Here is a 14,182-nt window from a genome sequence, read left to right on the forward strand (position 1 = left end):
CTCTGTGAGTGTTCCAATGACTTTTCTTCCCAAGTTCATAGACTGCTTCCCTGTGTTCCCACTGTCACCCTTCACCATCATTACCAACCCCAGTATTTATTTGCCACCTCTGAGGAACATCAGATAGTATAAAATCTCTAATGTAATATTCTCTGTTATAGGCTCTGCTCTACTCCACTTAAAATTCCACTTTCTTCACAAAATCTTTCCCTGAGAAGTGTCGAGAGGGAAGTGCCAATGGGTTCCCTCACCTTTTAAGTCCTGACAAATTTTCAAATAACTCACCAGAAAAAGGTAAACAGGGTACCTACAGCTTCCAGAGAATGGAAAAGTATCCATCACTATTTTTTAAAATATATATGTATTTTTAGTTGTTGATAGACCTTTAGTTATTTATATGTGCTGCTAAGAATCGAACCCAGTGCCTCACACATGCCAGGCAAGTGTACCACTGAGCACCAGCCCCAGCCCCCATCCATCACTATTTTAACCTTCTATTTTGCTTGGAATTTTCTAGAGAAGATGAAAACTGGGGAGAGGGAAAGAAATCTGAAGCAAAATTTTGACAAAACAAAACTATTTCTGCGTGTGCTGTAATATGAAAAATAGAATAGTTATGCAACTGCAACGAGGGACTGATTGGCAGGTAAACTGAAAGCAGGAAGAAGAGGTAAGAGTTACTAGAGAAATCTAATCATGAAATAGTGCCTAATGTAGGCTGATGGGATGGAAATAGAGGAAGAAACAAAACTCAAATAACTTAAAGGAAGAAATGAGCCTTGGTGATAGATCACATCTGCAAGAAGAAGAGCAATGAATCAAAGATTACTTTAAGGCAGGGGTCCCAAAGATAGAGGACAGGGACAAGATCCTCAGGAACTAGGCAAATGGAGAGGGCACTGGGTGGGAACTGGCAATCCCAGAAGCCCCTGCTCCATCTAAAGTAGATGCTGCCACTCTGGGATGGAGCCCAGAGTTGCCAGTTTTGATAATTTTTCCTTTGGACCATTTCAAGTCTCTGGATATCCAGTTTGCCTCCCTCCTAGCCTCCACAATGTGTTCAGATGCCAAAGTGACCTTTTCAAGCAAAAACCTAATTATGTCACTTTCCTGCTTAAAATCCTTAAATGGTTCCCCATGGAAGCTGTGTTTTTCACACTTATTTTTAGCAGCAAAGCCCTTCCTTCAAATAAAAAGTTTAAATGTAAAACAGAATTTAGGAGGAGGGGGAGGAGTAGATGACAATGACTAAAAAGAAAAAATGCCCTTCTGGAAGAAAAAAATGCTTCTGCTCCAGATGAAGCAGTAGGAATGGTCCTGAGATCCCTTTCTCTTTCCCCCTTCTTGGAGAGCCTCTGAGGCACCTTCAAGAAACCTCTGGGCAGTGGCCATCAAACAGGGGTAGCCCAAAAAGGTTTTCCAAGGGATATATATACAGAACTGGTTCCAGATCCTCAACTTTCATACGTACCCTTTCCTAAAACTGATCTGCCTGAGTATGACCTATGCTGACATCAGTCCTTGTCCCACTTTACAAAAGAAAGACATATCCTTCACCCATGCCAAGTCTTATTGTGACTCATTGTCCTAGGGTGTAAGAACTTCCAAAGTACCCAGCAAAAGGATATTTAAACGAAAGCATTGGCCTAGAGAAAATTTTAAAGATTAACCAAGATGCCTTAAACTATGTGTTTTCTGGCCTTTCCCCATTGTATTCATATTCTTTGAAGGGTAAAGCCTGGCATTAGAAATGGGGTGTTATATGATTCCAAGCCCCATCAAATAAATAAAATAAAATAGAAATGGGGTGTTTTAGCCAATGTTATAATTCTCTATAACCAGTACAGCCAAAGGAAAATATGTTAGTGACACATTTTTAAATATACACTAATTATTCAGAATAATAGTTTTCATTGTGGCATATTTATACATGCATTTAACATACTTTGATCACTTCCATCCCCTCAACCCCTCTTCTTCCCTCTCTCCTTCCCCTCTAATATTCTCCCTTCTGATTTCACATCCTCTTTTTTCCCCTAGATTTCACATTTGAGGGAGAACATGATACTTGTCTTTCTGAGTCTGACTTACTTTGCTTAACATAATGATCTCCAGTTCTATCCATTTTCCTGCAAATGACATGATTTCATTCTTCTTTATGACTAAATAATGTTCCATTAATATATACCACATTTTCTTTATCCATTCATCTTTTGATGTGTATCTAGACTGATTCCATAACTTAAATATTGAGAATAACCATGCAATAAACATGGTGGGCAGGCATCTCTGTAGCATTTTTTTATATATTTATTTTTTACTTGGAAGTGGACATGATATCTTTATTTCATTTTTATGGAGTGCTAAGGATGGAACCCAGTGCCTCACGGGTGCTAGGGGAGTGCTCTACCACTGAGCCACAACCCCAGCCCCAAATGTTCTGACTTTAATTCCTTCAAGTATATACAGAGGAGTGGTATAGCTGGATCACGTGGTAATCCTATTTTTAATTTTTTGAGGAAACCTCCATGCTGATTTCCATAGTGTCTACTAGTTTACATTCCCACCAACAGAATATAAGGGTTCCTTTTTTTCTGTGTCCTTACCAGCACTTATTTTGCTTTCCTGATGACAACCATTCTAACTGGGGTGAAACTGAATCTCAATGTAGTTTTGATTTGCATTTTCCTGATAGCTAAAGTCATTGAGCATTTTTCATACAATTACCAGTTACTTGTACTTCTTTTGAGAAGTGTCTGTTCAATTCGTGTGCCCATTTATTAATTGGGTTATTTGGGGTTTTGGTATTAAGGTTTTTCAGTACTTTATTCTGGATATTAATTCTCTGTCAGAAGAGTAGCTGGCAGAGTTTCTCCCTTTCTGCAGGCTCTGTCTTCACCCCGTTGATTGTATCCTTTGCTGTGCAAAAAGCTTTTTACTTTGATGCAATCCATTTGTCAATTTTTGCTATTATTTCCTGAGCTACTGGAATCCTATTCAGGAAGTCATTGCCCCGTGCCTGTATCTTGAAATGTTTCCCCTACATTTTCTTCTAGCAGTTTCAAAGTTTCAGATTTTACACTTAGGTCTTCGATCCATTTTGAATTGATTTTTGTACAAGGTGAAAGAGAAAGACCAAATTCCAATCAGCTACCTATGGATACCCAGTTTTCCCAGCACCATTTCTTAAAGAGGCTGTCTTTTCTCCAATGTAAGTGTTTAGCACCTTTGGCAAGAATCAGATGGCGGTAGCTTTTTATACTCATTATGTAGAAAAGTTCTGTTCTGGGTTGAGAGTAGGGCTCAATGTGGTAGGGCACCTGCCTAGTAGGCATAGGACCCTAGGTCCAATCCCCAGTAAAGCAAAATAAATAAATAAATAGCTCTATTCTATCCCTCTAGTCTACACATCCATTTTTATGCCAGTACCATGTTGTTTTTGTTACTATGACTCTGTAGTATGAAATCTGATATTGTCATGTCTCCAATGTTGCCCTTTCTGCTCAGGATTTGGCTATTTAGGGTCTTTTTTGTTTCCATATGGATTTTCTGATTGTTTTTTCTAGTTCTGCAAAGAATATCATTGGTATTTTGATGGGTATTGAACTAAATCTATATATTGTTTTCAGCAATTGGGTCATTTTAATAATATTAACTCTGCCAATCTATGAACATGAAAGGTCTTTCCATCTTCTAATTCTTCAATTTCTTTCTTCAGTGTTCTGTGGTTTTTATTGTAGAAGTCTTTCACTTTCTTGGTTAATTTTATTCCTAGTTTTTTAAAAACGCTATAGTAAATCAGAATTATTTTCCTGATTTCTCAGCAGGTTCATTATTCATGCATAGAAAAGCTATTGATTTTTATATGTTGATTTTGTATCCTGCTACTTTGTTAAATTTGTTTATCAGATCTTAAAGTCCTCTGATGGAGCCTTTAGGTATGAATCATATCATCTGCAAATAGGAATAAATTGACTTCTTCCTTTCCTATTTGTATCCCTTTTATTTATTTCCCTTGCCTAATTGCTGTGGCTAAAAATTCAAATATTACATTCAATGGTGAAAATGAACATCCATATCTTAGACCTATATTAGAGGAAAAAGTTTTCCCCCAATTAGTATAATGTTGGCCATTTGTTTTTCATATATAGCCTTTGTTATGTTGAGGTAAGATCCTTCTTATCTCATTTCTTCAGGGCTTTTATCATGATGGGATGTTAGATTTTGTCAAAGGCTTTTTCTGCATCTATTGAGATGATTATGTGATTTTATCATTGATTCTACTTATGTGGTATATTATATTTATTGACTTGAACTCATTGAACCATCCTTGTACCCCTGGAATAAAACCAACTTGATCATGGAGTATGAACTTTTTAGTGTGCTGTTGAATTCAATTTACAAATATTTCATTGAGGATTTTTTTCACCTGTGTTCATCAAGGATATTGGTTTGTAATTTTCTTCTTCTGTTGTTATTGGTGGTGTGACACATCTTCTTTTAAAGATCTAGAATACACCTAAAAAGTTGAATTTTACTATACAAAAATTTAATAACCTATATAAAACAAACAGAAAAATGCAACTGGAAAGTTTTGCAAGCCACCAAAAAATTTTAGATAAACTCAATAAAACCCATGAATTAAAAAAGTACTCAGTGACTTATTTCATAATTGGTGTGCTTTATTCAATAAAATAGTTAAAAGTCTGCTTTATTAAATCATCACAAAATATAATTCTCAGTTTATTTGATTTATGATTAATATTTTCTATCTCCTATTCACAATGTGTAAATTTAAACTTGTGTTAATAAGTGTTAGATTTCAACTTAAAACTGTGTGAGGGAATTATTATTTTAAGAAATTCATAAACAAAAATATTTGAGCTCTGAAATTCAAAATAACACCAAAAATCAATGGCTATATAGTGACTCCTGATGCTATCAAAACTAAGTCTTCCTGCCAGGCACAATGGCACATACCTATAATCCCAGCAACTCAGGAGCCTGAGGGAGGAGGACCACAAGTTCAAAGCCAGCCTCAGCAACTTCAAAGCACTAAGCAACTCAGTGAGACCCTGTCTCTAAATAAAATACAAAATAGAGCTACCCTCCCCACCAAAAAAAGACTGTCTTCCCTCTTCTAATAAATATTTTGTAAATGAGGCTTTATTAACCCAAAATGAAATTCATAGATGATGCAACCAACATATACACACAATTTCAAAGCATCAACAAAATATTCTAACTATAATATAAACAAGAAATAAAATACAATAGTTTATAATAAAATAATAGGTATTTCAATATGCAAATGGTTGAATGACTATGCATAGAAGAGATAAGGAAGCTGGGCATGGTGGTATGACACCACAAATAAAATCTACAACTCAGGAGGCTGAGGCAGGAGGATCACAAATTCAAAGTCAGCCTCAACAACTTAGGGAGGCCCTAAGCAACTTAGCAAGATCCTGTCTCAAAATAAAACATAAAAAGGACTGGGAATGTTCTCAGTGGTTAAGTGCCTCTAGATTCGATCCCAGGTATCAAAAATAAAAAAGAAGAAGGAGGAGGAGGAGGAGGAGGAGGAGGAGGAGGAAAAAAAAAAGATTTAAGGAAGTACTCAGATACTCCCACCTAATTACAGTAATGAGTAAGTCAGAATTTAAAATAAATAAAATCTGTCATGAAAATCTAAGGGAGATAAATAGAGTAGAGTAAAGAGATCAGGGGAGGGAGGAAGGGAGGAAAGGGGGAATTACTGGGAAATGATATTGACCAGATTATGTTTTTTTGCATGCATGTATTAATATGTAACTACAAATCCAACCATTATGCACAACTCTAATGCACCAATAAAAAACATAGAGAAAAAGTGATAAATAAGGTCAGAAGCCATTCCATAAAGAAAGATAATACATTAAACACCAGTGTTAGGATAACAAACAAGATTTTTTTTATATATACCCTACACAACTGTTCAGTGGAACATACAAAGATCTTGCAGAACTCAGAATATCTAAATCATGCAGACTTCAGGACATTTTTTTTTACATTTAAAGTGTATTATCAGCATCTAGATACAAAGATTAAGACAAAATTCCTTCTTTCATGAAATACATTCTTGGTTATGTGGAACTGTTCTCACATTGCAGCGTCTAGCATCTGTGGTCCCCAACTACTAAAATGCCAGTCCAGTAGCCCCCACCCCTCATCACAACTAAGAATGCCCATGATTTCTAAAATGCCTTTCCAGGGGAAGTCCTACTACTATTTAGAGTCACTAGCCTACAGAATACAGAATAAGAACCCTCACCCACAGGATCTCCAGCTTTCTCTGAAGCCATGTATGTCTTCTAAACCCACAAACCTATGTATAATTTCCTAAATGAGCTGCCTAATTTCATGCCTATGTGTTGTCCATCATCTTGAAATATCCTTTTTAAAGATATTTTCCCCTTAGTTGTTGATAGATCTTTATTTTATTTATTTATATGTGCTGCGGAGAATCAAACCGAGTGCCTCACACATGCAAGGCAGGTGCACTACTGCTGAGCCACAGTCCCAGCTCACCTGAAATACCTTTTCTCCTACCTTATAACTACTCTTTTTTAAGACCTTCCCAGACCATCTTTCATAATCTCTTACTTAGTGCTTTGATTTTAAACTAGGTAGTTACTCTCCATCTTCTCCATTAAGTGGTACATTCCATGACAGAAGGAATTTTACCATGTTTCATCTTTGTATGTCAACACTGGCAATATATTTTAGATGTCAAAGAAATGTTTTCTTATTGGTAAACAAGAGTATAGATGGAGAAATTCACATTAAAGGAAAAAAATAATTCCCCTGAGACTTCAAGGAAAGACTGGAAAATGGATTCAGGGATGGATTTAGTGATAGATAAATTTAAATATGGATTTAGTGATAGGTAAATATAATGTATTTCAGTTAGATATAGACTTCAGTTGTTTTGTTTTTTGGCAATTCTGCGGATTGAACCCAGGACCTCCTGCATACCAGATAAGCACTCCCACCTAGCTACATCCCCAGACTTTTAAAATTTTAGACAGTATCTAAGTTGCCAAGGCTGGCCTTAAATTTGCAATCCTCTTGCCTTGCCTCCCAAGTAGCCAGGATTACAAGTATGTGCTACCACTCCCAGATTTACCACAGACTTCATCTATGCCATGACAAACACCTTATATGCATTTCTTCACAACATTATGGACACGGTCCATAACACTCTGTACCCTTTTGGCTACCTACAAACTCAGCCCATCCTAGTTTAAAACACCACTCTCAGGTCCAGTGAAGAGCTAATCGCCTCCCTTCTTCCATCCCAGACTTGAGCGATGGCATAAAGAACCTGAAGTGGGGAGGAGAGTTAGGTCCCTTCTGATGCTTCTCCTCTTCTTTCTAATCCTCTGGAAGTTTCTCTAGATGGGTTCTAGTTCTTCAGTGGTTGAGAACTGGGAGGAAAGCAGGAAGGAAAGGGACAACTGTCTATTTAATGGTGGCAATTGCACTGTTCACAGATGTCAAGATGCTAGCTCCAATATGGAACATTTGTGCATTCTTCAGAAGGTCCTTTGGGGCCTCTCCACTGAGTTATGTCCTAATGTAGACAATTCTACTCCAAGTCATCTCTTTTTTTCTGGGGGAGGGGGGTACCAGATATTGAACTCAGGAGCCTCGACCTCTGAGCCACATCCCCAGCTCTATTTTGTATTTTATTTAGAGACAGGGTCTCACTGAGTTGCTTAACGCCTCACTTTGTTGAGACTGGCTTTGAACTTGTGATCTTCCTGCCTCAGCCTCCAGAGTCACTGGGATTACAGGCATGCACCATCTCTTAATCCTCCTAGTTTCTGTTCAGCAAGCAACTTTTGAATGTGTTACCAGCAAGATGACTCAAGTTCAGCTATCTTCCTCAGTATCCCTTACATCATAGAAACTTGCATATCCTTGCTAAGCCAAGCAGAAGGAGTACAGATAATTCCCTCACTCTGCCCTTCCACCTGTCTCTAATTGCCTTCCTTCTCAGCTAGGTACAGCACTTGAGCAACTGCACTGTCTAAACTGTCTAACCAAGGAACACAAAGTCAGCCTCTCCTTCATGTAGATTCTCTTTGATATCCACTTGCTTTGTTTGGGAGGGAAAGAAGGGGAACACACTCCTGGCAGGCTCCTGACTCCCTCCCTTAAAGTCATATCTTAGATAGGTTGGGAATGGAGGTTGGGTGTAAGGGACGGGTTGGATCAGTGATTGGAAGTAGCAGGGCCAGTTCTGCTACTTCTTTGTAAGCCTTAGAAAGTTATCTGATCTAATTTATTAGCAACCATCTCTAAAACGTGTACTTTGTGCTTCCTTGGCCCCAGTTTTTGCCCCCAATTTCAGGGCATTAATAAAAAAAACTCATTTAATATCTTCTACAATACATTGAAACAAAGGGAGGGTCATATGAAATAAGGATTTCAACTATATTCCTAATGAGGAGGTAAAGTCATCTTCTAAGTGAGAAAAAAATACAGGTATTGTCAGACAAAGAAAGAAGACAGATTGAGGGTAGAATAGCAAATAAAAGCTTTCTTTTTGGTACTGGAAATTGAACTTGGGCCACACTTAACAACTGAGCTATATCCCCAGTCCTTTCTATTTTTCTCTTTTGAAATAGGGTCTCACTAAGTTGCCCAGGATGACCTTGAACATGATCCTCCTGCCTCAGCCTCCTGAGTCACTGGGATTACAGCTGTGCAACATGGCTCCCAACAACAGCATTTTTTTTAGTTGTAGATGGACACAATACTTTTATTAATTTTTGTGTGGTGCTGAAGATCGAACCCAGTGCCTCACATGCTAAAGCNTTTTTTTTTTTTTTTTTTTTTTTTTTTTTTTTTTTTTTTTCTTTTTTTGGTCTGGGGATTGAACACAGAAGTGCTTAACCACTGAACCACATTCCCAGCCCTTTTTATTTTTAGACAGGGACCTGTTAAGTTGCTTAGGGCCTCACTAACTTGGTGAGGCTGGCTTTGAACTTGCAATCATCCTGCCTCATCATCCCGAGTTGCTGGGATTACAGGCACACACCACAGCACACCCAGCTTGTAGGCTGTTTTTGTTGAAACCACCAACTCTTCACTTGCGTCTGCATGGGTATATGGTAGGTGGCCTTTTGGTGTCAGGAGGTTGAAATCACCCTCAGATCATGCTAATGCCACCATTTCTGAATATGCATCACAAGAAGAGCCACAAAGATTAATTATGCACGTGCCTACCACTAATATTCCTCTCCAATCACCTTTCCCCTTGCTTCTTCTCCTTCTTCTTCTTCTCCTTCTCCTTCTCCTTCTCCTTCTTCTTCTTTCTTCACTAGGGATTGAACTCAGGAACTCAGGGGCACTCAACTACTGAGCCACATCCCCAACCCAATTTTTGTATTTTATTTAGAGACAAGTTTCACATCTCACTGAGTTGCTTAGCACCTTGCTTCTGCTGAGTCTGGCTTTGAACTCACAATCCTCCTGCCTCAGCTTCCTCTGGGATTCCAGGCTGCGCCACTGCACCCAGCTTACTCTGCTTCTTTATCCCACAAATATCTCTAAACCTGCAACAGGGGGAGACAGATTTGGTGCCTTTCAAATTAACAATTTCTGTTTTATAAAACTCAAAGTTTTGAAAGGTTAATAATCTTGAGAACTGTTTGCTAATCTTGTTCCCAAAATGTGCTGTCCCCAACTGCCAAACTGCAGAATGTATCCCCTCACCCAGTTGCAGGCAAACCGCCCACTCGCCCTGACCCGTCAATGAACTTCCCTCCCTGCCCTCTCCAAGGAAAGTATATAAGCTCTGCTTAAGCTGTTCTCAGGGCTCTTTGCTCTATTCAAGTGAGCTCTGAGCCCCAGCATGCTGGACCCCAATAAACCCTTTGCTGTTGCATGAGACAGTCTCTTGGTGGTCTCTTCCTCCGACGCTCGCCTGACCTTTACAGTTTCAGTGATTATCATACTGTGCAGTGGACAAAATGGGCCATCATAGAGATTAAAAACATCAGGGGGGCAGAATGGTGATATCAGAACTAAAAGGGCTTTTCTGAAAGCCAATAATTTGGAGCCAAAAGACAATAATGAAGTATTATAGAAAGTGTAGTCTCACATTAATAGGTATAAAGAAAAGCATTATGACTAAAACATCTTACAAGAAATAAGTATTGCTGAGTACAGTGGCTCATGCCCATAATCCTCAATTTCGGAAGTTGAGGCAGGAAGATCACAAGTTCAAAGCCAGCCTCAGAAATTCAGTGAGACCCTGTCTCTAAATAAAATATTTTTTAAAATGGCTGGGGAGGTGGCTCAGTGGTTAAGCACACCTGAGTTAAATCCCTGGTACCAAAAAAAGGCACAAAACATGATTTAAATAATTTCATGTATAATGTCATAAAAATAAAGCTAAACAAGATGTGATGGCACACATTGTAACTGGGGCAACTGAGGCAGGAGGCTCACAAATTTAAGGTCAGCCCAGGCAAGTTAGTGAGACTCAGCTGTGGCACATACCTATAATCCCAGTGGCTCAGGAGGCTGAGGCAGGAGAATGGAGAGTTCAAAGCCAGCCTCAGCAAAAGTGAGGCCCTAAGCAACTCCGTGAGAACCTGTCTCTAAATAAAATACAAAATAGGGCTAGGGATGTGGCTCAGTAGTTGAGTGCTCCTGAGTTCAATACCTAGTACCCTCCCCCACCAAAAAAAGGTTAGTGAGACTCTGTCTCAAATTTTTAAAAATTATAAAAGGAAAAGAGCTGGGAATGTAGCCCAGAGACACAGCATCCCTGGGTTCAATCCCTGCTACCAAACAAACAAACAAAAACAAAAACAAAACTGAGATTGGTTGGGTCTTTCTGGCCCTAGAACTGAGTCAATTGTTTTGATTTTCCATGAAACAAATCTGGATCAAACACCAGACAAGATGAACTACAAGACTTGATGTATACTCTTCCTTGAGAACCACGAATGATAATCAAAAAATAAAACATGTGTTTAGATGAGAATAGGATTCTAAAAACAACAGGCATTATCTATATGGCTGCATAAACACCATGTGAGCAGTAGGGTATTCAGTCATTGTCCACAATACCCGCTAGATCTCTGGGAAGGAAAAAAGTGGTAATGTGATACTGGCCTCTCCCACTAAGTGACAGCTGAGAACACCTCCTGTCAGCTTTGGAGAGTAACTCAACTGCTAACAAAAAGGTCAAAAAAGTCTACCCATCACTTGTGGCTCACAAGAAAAAAAAAATCAAAACAACCCTCATGTTTTCTTTTCAAATCTAAGCTTTAAACTAACTTCATAAAAGTTAAAAAAAAAAAAAAACAGATTCCAGGATCCCCAGAGTAAGACCTATTTATACTGAAAATAAATATTAAAGAAACTTGTGTGCTGTAAAAATTTATGTAAATGTTAACTATTATGGTAATTTTAAAGGGTCTTTCCTATCCAAAGTGAACTAAATCCCAGTCCTCAGGATAACATGGGAAGGGGGCTGCTGACAAAGAACAGAACATGATTGACAACCCTTAAACATTGGGATGAGTCAGAGATCAGTCTTACATAAAAACTCCAAATAATACCTATAATCCCAATTACTCAGGAGGCTGAGGCAGGAAGACAACAAATTGGAGGCCAGCCTGAGCAACTTAGTGAGACCGTGTCTCAAAATAAAAATTTAAAAAGGGCTGAGATGTAGCTTGATGGCAGAGTGTCCCTGAATTCAATCCCTATTGTCAAAAAGAAAAAAAAAATTCTAGATTTCTCCTAATTTTTCATTATTATAAACAGTATATTATTTCCTAAAAGTCTTTTTTATAGGTGAAAAAATAACATCCATTGTTATTTCATCTTTAAAAATATGCATTTATTGGTAACAAATAATTATTCTCAATTATTTGGTAACAAATAATTATAATTATTTAATTATAAATAAATTATTAATTTATTTATAATTAAAAAGCCAAAAATTGCTGGGCATGGTGGCACATTCCTATAATCTCAGTGACTCATAGATTATAGGAGGCTGAGGCAGGAGAATCCCAAGTTCAAAGCCAGCCTCAGCAATTTAGCAAGACCTTGTCTCAAAATAAAAAATAAAGGGCTAGGGATGTGGCTCAGTGTTTAAGGGCCCCAGTACCAAAATAAATTAATAAACAAAATAAATAAAAATAAAAGCCAGAAATTATTCTAAATTACTTGAATGAAATAAATGATTAATATGGGTAAAGTTGTTTTTTGACTAACATAGATGTGACTCTGAAATGGTAATATCCCAGTTTTGTCACATACTAACTTGTCTTATATTTCACCACCTACAGATACTGTATAAATTTTTATGCCTGTATATTAAAATCTAAGCAACCCACTAAATATTTTTTCAGAGATATATCAAAGACTTTACCATATGTCATTAAAACAGAAGGTTGAAAATGTACAGAATGTTCACTTTCACCTAAAATATACATACACATAAATCAAAATATTAAGAGTGGTTATCTCTTGGGGATATCAGAGGCTAACACTCCCCCCCCCCCACACACACACACACATATTCTGGATTTTCAATGATTATTATTACTTTTGTAATGAAAATGTCTGAGAGTTTTCTTTTAAAGAGACCACAAGGGGGGCTGGGGATGTGGCTCAAGTGGTAGCGCGCTCGCCTGGCATGTGTGCGGCCCGGGTTCAATCCTCAGCACCACATACAAACAAAGATGTTGTGTCCGCCAAAAAACTAAAAAACAAATATTAAAATTCTCTCTCTCTCTCTCTTTAAAAAAAAAATGTTCTCTCCTTTTAAAAAAAAAAATAGATACCACAAGGAGAGGCTGTGATTATGGCTCAGTGGTAGAGTGCTTGCCTAGCATGTGTGAGGCACTGGGTTCAATTCTCAGCACTGCATATAAATAAATGAATAAAATAAAGGTCCATCAACATCTAAAAAAATTTTTCTTAAAAAGATTCCATAAGGATGAAAGAATAAAGAGTTATTTTAAACATCACTGAAATAAGTTCATTTAACAAATATACCAGTGTTCTGGTTTGACTATGTCACCCAAAGTTCATGTGTTGGAAATTGAATCTTCAATGCAACAGAGTTGAGAGGTAGGCCCTTTAAGAGGTGATTAGGTCCTAAGGACTTGTCCCTTCATGGATGGATCAAGATTATTATCACAGAAGTGGGTTCCTAACTAAAGAATAAGTTTGGGCTGGGGATGTGGCTAAAGCGGTAGCACGCTCGCCTGGCATGTGTACAGCCTGGGTTCGATCCTCAGCACCACATACAAAGAAAGATGTTGTGTCCGCCAAAAACTAAAAAATAAATATTAAAAATCTCTCTCTCTCTCTCTCTCTCTCTTTAAAAAAAAAAAAAAGAATAAGTTTGACCTCTCTCTCCCTCTTTCTCTCCCCCCACCCTTCTACTTTCCACACAGGGAATGATGCAGCAAGGCCCTCACCAGCAAGACCCCTGGGCCTGGAAGAAATGGATCTCTATGAATCCGTTCTTTATAAATTTCCTACTCTTGAGCATTGTCACAGCAGCACAAAATGAACTAAAGCAACCATTAAAAATTGATAGAGCTTTCATGTATAAATGATCAGTATACTCGTCTACAAAGAGGTATAATTGGACTGGGGATGTGGCTCAGTGGTAGAGTGCTAGCCTGGCATGTGTAGGCCCTGGGTTCAATCCCCAGCACTGCAAAGAACAAAAGGAGAGAGAGCGAGAAAGAGACAACACCTCCACAGCTTGCATTTAGCTCAATAATAAATACTTGTTATAGAGTTGAATAGTCAAGTGTCAAATTTTAGTAAATGATCTAAATGAGGAAGAACATAGTAAAGTTACTAGTTTACAGGTGACATCATGTCCCTCCAGTGACACCTCAATCATTTGACACTGGTGATTGTCACTTCCTTCCAAAATCTCTTACAATAGTTTCTACAACAACCCAGACTCCTACTCATCCTCCACTCTCAAGGTCCAACTAATTTCTCACCATGAAGAGCCTCTTCATCCTCTGAACTACAGGCTTTTCCTCTGAGCTCCTGTCCTCCAGTTTCTACATCCTTCTTCCCAGACTTCCTTGGTGAGTTCATCCACAATCATGGTATCACCTACCACACACACGAGTTC

This window comes from Marmota marmota, unplaced genomic scaffold, assembly GCF_001458135.2.
Source record: "Marmota marmota marmota unplaced genomic scaffold, marMar, whole genome shotgun sequence".
Taxonomy (NCBI): Eukaryota; Metazoa; Chordata; class Mammalia; order Rodentia; family Sciuridae; genus Marmota; species Marmota marmota.